General features: G+C 34.5%; 1 protein-coding gene across 1 annotated transcript in view; it reads right to left on the bottom strand.

Moving 5' to 3' along the window:
- Positions 1 to 14,089, bottom strand: part of LOC115893638 (ubiquitin carboxyl-terminal hydrolase 47-like) — a 51,687-nt gene that overhangs the window by 19,229 nt on the left and 18,369 nt on the right. The gene's annotated exons all lie outside the window — the stretch shown is intronic.

Here is a 14,089-nt window from a genome sequence, read left to right as displayed (position 1 = left end):
AAAATAAAGGGAAAAGACAGTGAAATGAGAACAATTAACCTAAAAACATTTTTGCAATAAAATATTAATTAAAGTATTAGTACATCATCTAGAATTTTATTCATGAACGTGCAAGGTTACTAAAAATCTATGATAAAGAGGTGATAAAGAATAAGATAAATATGGAAAATAGCCACATTTTAACAAAGAATGATAGCTTAAGAATTGTGTGTAAATCAAATGTTGTAAGTCACATAACATTTTGTGTCCAGTAAAGAAATTCTGCAGTTCTCTGCACTAAAGGAAACCAAAAGATCTCTTGATTTTGCCAGTCTCTAAATTTAAATTTTTCACATGATAGCTACTCTTAAAACAAGGCTGCTTAACAACATCCTTCACAACTATTTTATTTTAATATATATCTCCTTCTTATGAGTTTAACAATTAAATTACAATTAATACAACAACATATAAAAGGAAATAAAAGTAACCTATAATCAAGAGATCATCTCTTGAAAAATCTTCATTTTACATCACTCTACAGTTTTTCTGTACATTTTTTGTTTTATTCTCCCTTCTTTACTTAACAAAAAGAAATCAACATATTATTTTAAAAGGTGCTTTTACTTTGACAATAGAAATACATTTCTGTTATAATAGCAACATACAGTTTTCTGAAAAGCAACTCTAAAATAGCCACCATTGCTCTCATCTCATCTTCTCCATTCTATGCACATATTATATAGAGAGTACTTTTAACCAAATAGTACAATTTTATATACCAGTATTTGAAATCTACTTCTTGTCCCTCAATACTCACTTATTTTTCTGTGCCAAAACATTTAGTTTAAAAACTGCAGTGTTCCATTATATAGACAAACCATAATTTAATTAATCTGCTATTAATGCGCATTTAAGCACCTACAAATATTCACTACAGCATTGCTTGTTTGTATACTTTTTCCTTAAGATAATTTCTCAAAGAAAGAATTACTAGATCAAAGTATATGTACTCATTTTTAGAATTTTTAATACATAGTGCCTTCAAAAAAAAAATTGTTGAACTGCAACTATCTTTCAACACTCTTCTCCCAACACTGTTCACCCTGCCCTCAAGGAGGTGACGTTGTGCAGTGGTAACTAAACTATAAACAAATCTAAACTATCAGGCATCCACTATCCTTCAGGGTCTTTATGTATCTGTACCATATACCTGGAATACTTTTCCCTGGATGTCCTCACCTCCTTTGCTCAAGTATCACTGCTGTGGGACTTTAAAACATGTCCACAAATTCTTTGACTTGCCTCCCTACATAAAATAGGAGTTTAACTTGCCTCCAGCAAAAGTAGGAGGCTAATTCCCTTTAATATAGACTAGACTTAGTGACTCCCTGTAATACACAGCATGATTTTCAAGGCTGGATTAGAAAAGGTGTAATAACTTCCTCCTGGCTCTCAGATCCTTATTGTTAGAACCCAGCCTCCATGCTGTGAGGAAGGAAGCCAAGCAGCCACTGGAAAGACTCTGTGTAGATGTTCCAGCCACATCCCAAATGAGATCTCAGCAGACAACCAGCATCAACCACCTATATGTTGAGTGAGGAAGCTTTCAGACGATTCCAGCCCCCAGCCTTTCTTCTGCCCCCAGCTGATGTCTAGCAGAGCAGAAACAAGCCGTTTCAGCCTAACCTTACCCAAACTGCACACCTATGAGAAAAGTCACTAGATCTGGGGGCAGATTGTTATATAGCAAAACATAATCCGAATAGTTAATTTCTCAATCAAGTCCTTCTCTCACCATCTTATCTAACATTCCAATCCTGTTGGTGCTCCTTATCTCCCAATGTATGAAACAATGATTTTCAAACACTGAACAAGAGGCAACACAGGTAATGATCCCTGTGGAAGCAGAAACAAAAATGGTGAGCCCCCTTCTAGGCTGCAGTGCAGGGAGGGAGAACGCAGGTGGAGTCCAGCAATCTCCCTGAGTTACAAGATAGAGTTGGGAGTTCAGGGGGTGGAAAGAGGTACAATTCGCAGGGCAGGATACAGGGCAGAAGAAAGCTGGACTCTGTGCAAACAGCAAGGTCCAAAAGACCTACAGTGCATCCCCCTAGAGTGTTCGGCTGATTTCTCAGCAGCGTATGTGTGTAAAGAGAGTGCCTCAGGCAAGGGAAAGAACCACAGGAAAGAATCCCTGGTTCTTTCCTGTTCCCACCAATTAGAATTTTTTTTTTTGAGAGTCTCGCTCTGTTGCCAGGCTGGAGTGCAGTGGTGCGATCTCGGCTCACTGCAACCTCTGCCTCCCGGGTTCAAGCAATTCTCCTGCCTAAGCCTCCCATGTAGCTGGGACTACAGGCATGCGCCACCACGCCCAGTTAATTTTTGCATTTTGTAGTAGAGATGTGGTTTCACCATGTTGGCCAGGATGGTCTCAATCTCTTGACCTCATGATCTGTTCTGCCTCAGCCTCCCAAAGTGCTGAGATTACATGCATGTGCCACTGCACTCAGCCGCCCACCAACCAGAATTTTTAAAATCTCATAATACACAGGGCATCAGATAAGGGTACTCAAAAGGGTACTGTCTTAGTACTGGGACCAAATTAGACCTAATCTAAAGACTACTCTGGTTCAACCTTAGAAAAGCTTAAAAGCAAAACTCAAAAGGATCAAACTGTTTACAAATAAACCATCTGCATCTAAGAACAAAACTCAAGAATATTTGTGGGAATAAAAAACATCCAGGACCCATCAAGGTAAAATTCTCAATGTTTGGCATCCCATCGGAAATAAACAAACATGCAAAGAAGCAGGAAACTATGACCCACATGAAGAGAAAAAAAATCAGTATCTAAGATAACAAATAACATGGATGGTATTAACAAATGTAAGCATTGATGAAGATGAATGAATGAATACTTAAGACACAGCACAAGAAACTATTAAAATTAAAACAAAGAGAGGAAAAAGAATGAAAAGAGAAAGAACAGAAAAGCAGGATAATTTTCTTACCAGAAACCATGGAGGCCAGAAGGAAGTGGCACAGTATTTTTCAGGTGCTTACAGAAAATAACCGTCAAACCAGAATCCAATAACCAGCAGAAATGCCCTTCAAAAACGACCCAGGAATTGCTTTAATAATCAAGTGGAACTCAAGACATTCTCAGATGAAGGAAAACTCAAAAGAATTTGCATCCAGTGGAACTACCCTACAGGAAGGAATAGCTAAAGACAGTTCTTTAAACAAAAGAGAAATCATCAAAGAAACCTTAGAACATCAGTAAAAAAGAATACAGAAAGCAAAAATACAGCTAAATGTAATACATTTTCCTTCTCCTCTTGAGTTTTTGTTAAAGACTTGACAGTTGAGGAAAAAACTAAAACATTGTCTAATGTGGTTACAAGTCAAGCAAATAGTTAACACAATTATAAATAGAGTAGGGTAAAAATACATAAAGGGAGATAAGGTTTCTACATTTCACTTGAACTACTAAAATAACACCAATAGACTGTGATAAGTTGGTATACGTTACGTCATACCTAAAGAAGCCATCAAGAAAGCTACACTAAGGGAAACAAGAAAAATACTACAAATTACTCAAAATAGAATTAGACAAATGTTCAAATAACCCACAGGAAAACAAGAAAAAGACAACAGAAAAAAAAAAAAAAGAAACAGAAAACAAAAAAATAAAATGTCACACTTAAGTTCTAATATATTAATCATTACATCAAATATAAATGATCTAAATACACCAATTACCAGCACAGAAATTGTTTTGGCTCACAGTTTTGGAGACTAGGAAATCCAACATCAAGATGCCAGCATCTGGCAAGGGCTTTCCTGCTACATCGTAACTTGATGAAAGGCATCACATGGTGCAAGAGCAAAAAGAGGGTGAAAGAGAGGGTGAACTCACTCCCATGATAATGAACCCACTCCTGTCCATTCATGGGGGCAGAGCTCTTATGATCTAAATACCTCTTAAAGGTATTTGACATCTCTCAATACTATCATAATAGAAACTAGATTTCCACATGAATTTTGAAGATGACAAATACTCAAACCATAGCAAAGTTTGATGCAAATCCTATCAAAATCCCAGCAAGACTTTTTGAAAATTTTGATGATTATCCTGAAACTTACAGGCAAAGGCAAAGGAATTAGAATAACTAAAAGGATATTGAAAAAGAATAAAGTGAGAGGTCTCAGTTTACCTGATTTTAAGATTTAATATACACCAACAGTAATCAAGACTATATAGTATTAGTAGAGAGATAAACAGATCAATGTCACAATAGAGACCTACACAAATATGCACAACTGATTTTGCCTAGGTACAAAAGCAACTCAATGGAAGAAAAATAATATTTCCAAAAATGATGCTAGAACATTTCATTTAGACATCCAGAAGCAAAAAAAAAAAGAAAAAATTCTCAACCTAACTCTCCATCTTATATTTAAATTAACATAAATGTGGACCATAAATATAAATGGAAAACATAAAACTATAAAACCTTTAGGAAAACACATAGGAGAAAATGTTCTCCGAATACAGGATAGGCAGAATCCTTAGCCTTGACAGCAAAATCATAATCCAGGAAAAATTGATAAATAAGACTTCATTAAAATTTAAAATGTCTACTATGCAAAGATTATCTTAAGGATTAAAGTTACAGACTGGGAGAAAATATTTCAAACCACATAATCAACAAAGGATTAGTATGTAGAATATATAAAGAACTCTGAAAACCTACAGTAAAAAAGCAAACAATCCAATTAGAACATAGACAAAAATCATGAAAAGACATTTCAATGAAGAGTATAAACAGATGCAAATAAGCACATAAAAAGATGTACAACATCCTAACCATTAGATAAATGCAAATTAATACCACAATGAAATATTACCACATAGTTTTCAGAATGGTTAAAATCAAAAAAAAAAAAAAATAGTGGCAACATCAAATACTGGCAAAGAAGCAGAGAAACAATCTCTCATGCCTTCCTGTAAAATGGTACAGCTACTCTGGAAAACAGTCCGGTAACTTAAAAAAAAAAAAAAAAAAAAAAAAAAAAAAAAAAAACTATATATACAACTACCATACAACTTAGAAATTGCACTTTTCAACATTTATCACAGATGAAATAATTACATTCACACAAAAACAAATACAGGAATGCTTATGGCAGCTTTACTCACAACAGCCCAAAACTGCAAACCCAGATGTTTTTCATCAACTAAATGGTTAAACAGATTACAGTACATCCATACCATGGAAAACTACTAAGCAATAAATAGGAACCAACTATTGATACATGTAACAACCTGAATAAACTTCCAGAGAATTATACTAAATTTTAAAAACCAACCCCCAAAGACTCTACAATCTATGATTTCATTTTTACAACACTCTTAACCAAGTATAGAAATGGAGAAGAGATTAGTGATTGCCAGGGATTAAAGAGGGAATAGGGAGTGAAATGGAAGTGAGTGTAGTTACAAAGGGCAACATGAGGGATCCTTGTGGTGAAGAAAATGTTCTATATCTTGACTCTATCACTGTCAATATCTTGGTTCTGATACTGTATTATAGTTCCATAAGTTGTTACCATTAGCGTAGATTGAGTGAAGAATACATGAGATATCTCTGTTTTATTTCTCCAAACTACAAGTAAATGTACAATTATCTCAAGTGGAAAGTTAGTTAAAACATTGTCTATTCCACTATTTTTCAACCTCTCCTTTCTGGAGACTGAAAGAGGACTGCCTGTTTAAAACCTTGGAGCTGATGGGAGGAGGGTACTCCTGAGAATGTGCAACCACATGCTGGTCTTCATGCTGATTTGCAGCCCCAATTCACACCATCTGGTGGTAAAAAAAACTCCAAGCCAAGAATTGCTTTGAAAATGGTTCTAAAATAGAGATATTCCCAGGCACCTGGCAGAAACAATCATAAATTCTTCCTGGAAGGAATCACATCTATTCCAAAGTGCAACTAATTTCCACAAAAATTATTTTCATAAGAAAAATGGACAGCTCACATTTTTAAAAAACCACTGTGTGCATACGTAAACATGATACCATTTAAAGAGAGTCAGCTAAGAATAAAATACAGTAGATGGCATCCACAAAAACTTCAATACTGAAACTACCAGTTACATTATAAAATAAATGTTTAACATGCTTCAAGAAATAAAAAAGTGGGTTCAAAATTGAGTCTGAGCAGAATTCCTAGAAAATAACAGAAATTAAAAACACAAAATTTAACAGCATATTTTAAATATATGAAAGAAGAATTAATGAACTCTATGTAAGAGAACTAAAGACATTTTCTAAACTTCTAGTGACACAGAGATGTAAAACATTAGAGCATTAAGAGACATGAAGGATAGAGTAAGAAGACCTAATATCTATCCTGAAGAGAGAGAATGAAAGCAGAGGGAATATTGAAATAAATAATGGCTTAGAACCCTTCAGGAACCAATGAAAGACACCAATCCATACAGTTAAGAATCTCAACACATCTCAAGCAGAGTAAATAAAGGAAGAAGAATTTCTATGTAGTCAGAGAGGGCCAGGCACAGTGGCTCACGCCTGTAATCCCAACACTTTGAAAGGCCCGGGTGGGCGGATCACCTGAGGTCAGGAGTTCAAGACCAGCATGGCCAACATGGTGAAACCCCATCTCTACCAAAAATACAAAATTAGCTGGGCGTGGTGGCACACACCTGTAATCCCAACTACTCGGGAGGCTGAGGCAGGAGAATCACTTGAACCCTGGAGACAGAGGTTGCAGTGAGCCAAGATGGCACCACTGTACTCCAGCCTGGGCAACAGAGTGAAACTTCATCTCAAAAAATAAAAGCAAAAATTAAAAATAAAAAAAAAAATGCAGTCAGAGAGAAACAACAGATTACCTTAAAAGAAACAACTAGACTAATGCCTAATTTGTCAATAGGAAAAAATGTGGGTCATAAGACTGGAGCATGATACTTTCATTGTTGTGAGAGAAAATAACTGTTATCCCAGAAAGCTACAAACAGCAAAAATACCTATCAGGAATGCAAAAACAGAGATTTCTGTCACCAATAGATTATCATTAAAGAAACTCCTTAAAAAATGTATTATAGGAAAAAAGAAAGTGACCCCAGAAGGAAGGTGATAAATCCTGACCTAGCCACCCAGCCTGATGACAGTGAAGCATGCCTGATTTCTATTAAATTACCATAGTGCCATCTTCATCTAGTACCATAATCATGTTCATCACCATGACAACTTTCTAGAAGAACCAACACCAACTCAGGGGAACACAATGCCTAAACAATTAGCTCATATATGCCATCTAATCAGGCACAGACAGACTTTGCTTATCTGATATGAAACAAATTGTTCATGGGTTTCAGCTCTAAAAAAACCTATCGCTTTCCCTCTCCTGAGCCTTGAGTCTTATCCTGACCATGAACCCTTTGTTATTGGATCTAGTTCCCAGCTTAATAGTAAAATTGTTACTCAGTGTTCAATCTTTGGTCACGAAGCTTTTATTTTCTCTTTAACAAAGGAGATAGGAGAGAAATGAATAGCTACAAAGATAACTCAAAATAGATAAAGACCTATATGTAAGAGCTAAAACTATAAAAACTCTTAGAAGAAAACAAAGGGGAAAAGTTTCATGACATTGGATTTGGCAATGATTTCTTGGACATGATACCAAGACACAGGCAGCAAAAGAAAAATAAATAACTTGGACTTCATCAAAATCAAAACTTTTGTACATCAAAGGGCAGTATCAGAGTAAAAAGACAACTCAGAATGGGAGAAAATATTTGCAAACCATGTATCTTATAAGAGATTAATATCCCAAATATACAAAGAATTCTTATAACCTAACAACAGGAAAACCCAAACACCCTGATTAAAAAATGGACAAAAAACTTAAACATTTCTCCAAATATGTAAAAACAGCCAACAAGCAAATAAAAACATGGTCAACATCAGCAATCATCAGGGAAATGCAAATCAGAAATCACAAAGAGTAACAACTTCACACTCATTACAGGATGGCCACTGAAATGAAAAAGAGAGAGATAAGGAAAATAAATAACAAGTGTTGGTAAGGATATGGGGAAACTGGAACTCTGTTAGCAATGTAAAATGGCGCAGCCACTGTGGAAAACAGTTGGGTGGTTACTCACAAAATTAAACATAGTATTACCATAAGATCCAGCAGTGTTTCAACAAGCAATTACTAACATACATGAAACGCCTGAAAAAAACAGAAAGTCTCAGCAAATAAATAACAGATAAAACTGAAATGAAAACTAATTAGGTGGGCTCAATAGCAGAATGAAGATGACAAAAGAATCAGTGAACTGAAGATAAAAATAATGGAAATTACCCAGTTTGAACAATAAAGAAAAAAAAAACAGACCCTAAAACAATGATCAGTGGCAAGCACCTGCATGACTATAACAAAAGATCTAACATGTCATTCAAATCCGGGAAGAAAAGGAGAAAGAGGGCAGGTTTAAAAAGTACTCAAAGAAACAACTGCCGAAAACTTCCCAAATCTGGCAAAAGACATTAACCTACATACTCAAGAAGCTGACCAAACCCCAAATAAGGTAAACCTAAAGAAATCCATCTCAAGATGCATCATAATCAAATCCTTTAAGAACTAAAGACAGAGAAAGATTTTTTTCAAGTATTTAGGGAAAAACCCATCTTAACTATAAGGGTAAAACAATTCAAATGACAGCAGATTTCTCTGATCTCATCACAACAGAGGCAGAAGGAAGTGGCACAACACTTCAAGGGCTGAAAGAAGAGCTGTCAACCCAGAATTACACATCCAGTGAAAATATCCTTCAGGAATCACAGAGAAATCAAGACATTCTCAGATGAAGAAAAACGAAGAGATTTGATGCCAGCAGACCTAACCTAAAAGAAAACGGTTAAGAAAGTTATCTAAATAGATATAAAAATGCTAAAAATCTACTTTACATTTAAAAAATATGATTATTATATTCTATGATAATGTATAAATATGATATATACACAGTTTCAAAAAGGAATGAAATCGTGATACAATTCCACAACACGAAAAAACCTAAGGACATGCTAAGTGAAATAAGCCAGTCACAAAAGGACAAATACTATATGAGATACCTACACTAGTCAAATTCATAGAGATAGAAAGTAGAATGGTGGTTGCCAGAGGTTAGGGGCAGGGAGGAATGGCAAGTTGTTTAATAGGTACACGGCTTCAGTTTTGTAAGATGAAAAGAGTTCTGTGGATAGATGATGGTGATGGTAGTACAACAATAAGAATGTACTTAGTACCACAGAACTGTACATACTTAAAGACGGTTAAGATGGTAAATTTTATGTTATGTGTATTTTACAATTTTAAAAAAATAAATTTTTAAAAAATAAATAGCTTAACTCCATAAATTTGTGGAAGAAGCAAAACTGCCAGCAGACTAGGTTTCCAACATGTCTACATTACAAACACATACTATATATAGGCATATTATAAATACGTATAAATATATAGAAGCATAAATAAATTCCTACATTTTTCTTGTAATAAAAAAAATTTAACTGTTTATTAAAGAAATTAATATAATTTGAGTGGATATATACATACATATATGGAGAGAAATAGATATAAAATAAATACAGGTCTTACTCATATATGTGTTTGTGTGCATATTTTCTAGCTCCTTCCACTGAAAGGACTAGAAGCAATGATATCACTATAACAGTAGTACAATTAGAACCCAGATCTCAATTTCTAAGTATCATTCTTCAGAAAAAGAACCTAGAGGTCTTTGCAGAAATGGCTAATCTTAGAATTAGGGCTGAGAAATTACAAGAATTTGGGATATCTTGTACAGCCAGAAAATAAGCTCTCGAAGAATGGTGTGTGTGTGTTAAGAGGTCATAAAAAATCAGGTGAAAGGGTTCTCACTGGCCAAATGTGGAAAAATTTAAACATTAGAATAAATAAATTATTTATTCAATGTAAAAGTTAACGTTAAAAAGATAGTTACACAGCATAAGAAATAATCAAATAACAAAGAATGTATTTGTAGGTATTCTGAAAATTTAAATAAACATGTCCTATTTGCTAAATAATACTAAAATACTGACAGTGGACAGTAAAGATTAAAGAACAGTTATAATTGGCTTACTACTCAAGGATCCCTTCAAAAAATTTACTTTCAGTATTAAAATTCACTTTGCTTACTTAAAACCTAAAATGTTAGCTATAGAAGGTAAGTGGCAGAAAGCTATGTTCTCAAATTAAATATGACAAGTCTGATCTTATTTTTAAAAAATCTGACTTTTTACTCAGTGTATTTCGATTTAGGAATAAATGTAAATAAAAGAAAACTAAAAGTAAAAACATTATCAAATTTGACATTAATCGTTATAATTTTTTAGCGTTTTCTCAATTTCTAAGTTTTTGAGCATCAAATTGCTTTTCTATTTTTGTGATTTCATGTTTTGAATGCTTCCATTTTAAAGTGAATGAAAACTAAAGCTAAAGTATGTTATTAAAATATACCACATTTCCCATGACTCATCAATTTAAAAATCAAATCACAACATTTCTAAATAATCAAGCCTTTCTAATAAACATCTCTAAAAATCACTATAATCAGAAAATAATGCAAACTATACTAACATAAAAATTCAAGACTTTCTTAGTATCCACTTTATCTTCAACTCCATTCCCACTAGTATCCCCCTACAATTTCCCCTAAATGGTTCAGTCTTCTTAGCCCTAAGTGAGTGGGAGGTGGGTAGATGATGAGAGATTACTTAAAGGGTACAATATATGCTACTCAGGCAATGGATACCCTAAAATACCTGCCTTCAACACTACACAATCTATGCACGTAACAAAATTACACTTGTAGGCTGGGTGTGGTGGCTCATGCCTGTAATCTCAATAATCTGGGAGGCCAAGGTGGGAGGATCACTTGAGCCCAGGAGTTCGAGACCAGCCTGGTCAACATGGTGAGACCCTATCTCTAAAAAAGAAAAAAAAAATTATACTTGTAGCCCATACATTTATACAAACTAAAAAAAGAGAAAAGTCTTCTTAGCCTTAGCTTTTCTACCACTGTCAAATTATATCCAGAATATCTAGCTGTGGGTTCAAATTTCTCAAAAAATTTTATTTTCTTTAGGATTTATATCAGTTTTTCTAAAAATGTGTAATTTATTTCCTCTTGCTTATATACTCAAGGAAAACAAACATGTCAAAGGATGTGAGGAGACTTGTCAGGAATACACAAACACTTCAGAAAATCATAAAGACACAACAAGAACATGAAAAAAAACCCACAATGTATATAAGAAGATAAGTAGATTCTTATGCACAATTCTGCTTAGCTAAGAAATGAAAACAGCTATTTTACAATGTTTACTAGTAAAAACCACAGAATTAGAAAATCTAAATTCTACACAGAATTCTGTAAGCAAAATATATTCACTCAGAAAAATAATTTCATAATGTGTTATAGCTGAAGTTTTTGGAAGCATAAAGTGTGCTTTAAAAACTTCTAATTTCTAGAAACTGATTTTGAAACAGAAAATTTTGTAATCTCATTTTAAATTGTGAATTTTTTAGTGCAATAAGGGCTTTTACTACTTAAATGAAGTTTGATGATAATCACGCTCTGTTTTAATTTGCTTCCTAAATTCAAACCCTCCTATGTGTGTTTTCCTCAAAAAAAAAAAAAAAAAGACTTTGTACCTGTTCTAAAAGCCTAAAGCAGCAAAGAAATTATAAGTAGATTTGCTTTATTATTCTAGTTAAATACAAATTCTGTGATAAAGTAATCTGTTTAGCACGTGTTGCTCAATGTATCATGGTATGAATTTTCTGAATTTAAATTAATAAACATGTTATAAATTACATGTCACTATATGACATTTGTTTCTAAATTATATACCATAAAAACACTCAAGTAATAAAACATAACTAGGCTGACTTGGATAAAGTATACTTTTAAATTTTGTAAAAATACTTATTTTCATACCTGCCCACTGTGCTCTTAGGGTGTCCCTCAGGTAAATGCATTCCATTTTATTCTAAAATAGTCATGAAATAAGCTCCCAGAACCCCACAGTATTAAAATTAGAAAATAAATACAACTCTTTTGATCCTATGTAACTTATTTTTAGTTGTTGCAACAAATTACATCAAGTACTCATTCAATTAACAGGAAACTAAAAATGCAAAGTTTCAGAACTTAAAAAGAGTAGTTTACAATCCATTTAACTATGATTGACCTATTTTGACAATTAAAAACCAACCAACCAGATGGCTCATCACACTCAACATAGAACTGTATTCAAAGTTGGATGGGGCCGAGTGTGGTGGCCCACATCTGTAATCCCAGCACTTTGGGAGGCCAAGGCAGCCGAATCACCTGAGGTCAGGAGTTCGAGACCACCCTAGCCAACATGGTGCAACCCCATCTCTACTAAAAAATACAAAAATTAGCTGGGCGTGGTAGCACACGTCTGTAATTCTAGCTACTCAGGAGGCTGGGGCAGGAGAATCGCTTGAATCTGGGAGGCGGAGGCCGCAGTGAGCAGAGATCCTGTCACTATACTCCAGCTTAGGTGACAAAGCGGGACTCCGTCTCAAAAAATAGATAAGATAAAATAAAATAAAATAAAATAAAATAAAGTTGGATGGACCTCTGAACATCAGATGAGGCTCCTTATTTTACAGATGAAGAAAAAGAAACTGGGAAACCTTAAGTGACTTACCCAACAACACATTTGAAGACGGGTCTTTCTAAATAACAGAGGCCTTCTGATGACTGTAAAATGCTGACATGTTTGTAGCATTAAAATTGTGATGTATTATTTTTCCTCTCACTTTTATCCTAATATTCTTCCCACTCTGCCTTGCTTCTTTTAATAATAGAATTGGCCATGGGTAACTCACTAATAATATACTGTAGGTATCTAAACTTAGAAACCAAAACTATTCTCAGGAGGCGAAATAAAACATCCTTTACTATTTCTGTTATCTTTACTTTTGATTACAGCTAAGATTTCCTCTGTGAGTAGGCTGTTGTTGAGAAGCAGTGACTCAGCTTGTGAAATTACTGACTTGTTTATAGGTTATGAACAGTCTACTCATTATTACTAAATCAAGGGAGCTTGTTTATATTATCTATTACCATGCATTTTATTTAAAAGCATGGATAATTCTTAAGAATATTAAATTCTTTTAATACTTTAAACATGAAATTATACATCTAAAAAAATGTTAACGCTACTTAACACTTTTTAAAGATTGTTTATTTCCTATTAGAGTGACCTATGGTACAAGAACAATGGACTGCAGAGTCAAAAGATCTAGACTAGATTCCTTAAGTCAAAGTGGCTACTTTTCGTCTAGCTGTGTAATCCTACACAAATCATTTAACTTATCTCTCACTCTCAGGGTCCTAAAAGTAAATATATCCTCTGCTCAGTGGTAGGCTGGGCAGGAGAATCACTTGAACCCGGGAAGCGGCGATTGTGGTGAGCACAGATTGCACCATTGCACTCCAGCCTGGGCAACAAGAGCGAAACTCTGTATCAAAAATAAATAAATAAATAAATAAGAAAAGAGAAGAAACAAAATATATCCTCCATTCAGTTTTTCCTTTTTTTTTTTTTCCCTTCCGTCGACCAGGTTGGAGTGCAGTGGCGTGATCTTGGCTCACTGCAGCCTACACCTCCCGGGTTCAAGCAATTCTCCTGTCTCAGCCTCCCAAGTAGCTGGAACTACAGGCATGTGCTACCATTCCCAGCTAATTTTTGTATTTTTAGTAGAGATGGGATTTTGCCATGTTGGCCAAGCTGGTCTCGAACTTCTGACCTCAAATGATTTGCCTGCCTCGGCCTCCCAAAGTGCTTGGATTACAGGTGTGAGCCACGGTGCCCGGCCATCCACACAGTTTTTCTATCGAAGGGGAGAACTTCTTGAAAATGCTCTATAAATTATAGTAACACCATATAAAAATAAGGTATTATTATAGAACTATCAGTTACTACCCTTAAAATATATATATTTAAGAAATATGC

The sequence above is a fragment of the Rhinopithecus roxellana genome, chromosome 15 (assembly GCF_007565055.1).
Source record: "Rhinopithecus roxellana isolate Shanxi Qingling chromosome 15, ASM756505v1, whole genome shotgun sequence".
Lineage (NCBI taxonomy): Eukaryota > Metazoa > Chordata > Mammalia > Primates > Cercopithecidae > Rhinopithecus > Rhinopithecus roxellana.
This window is presented reverse-complemented; position numbering and strand designations above follow the sequence as displayed.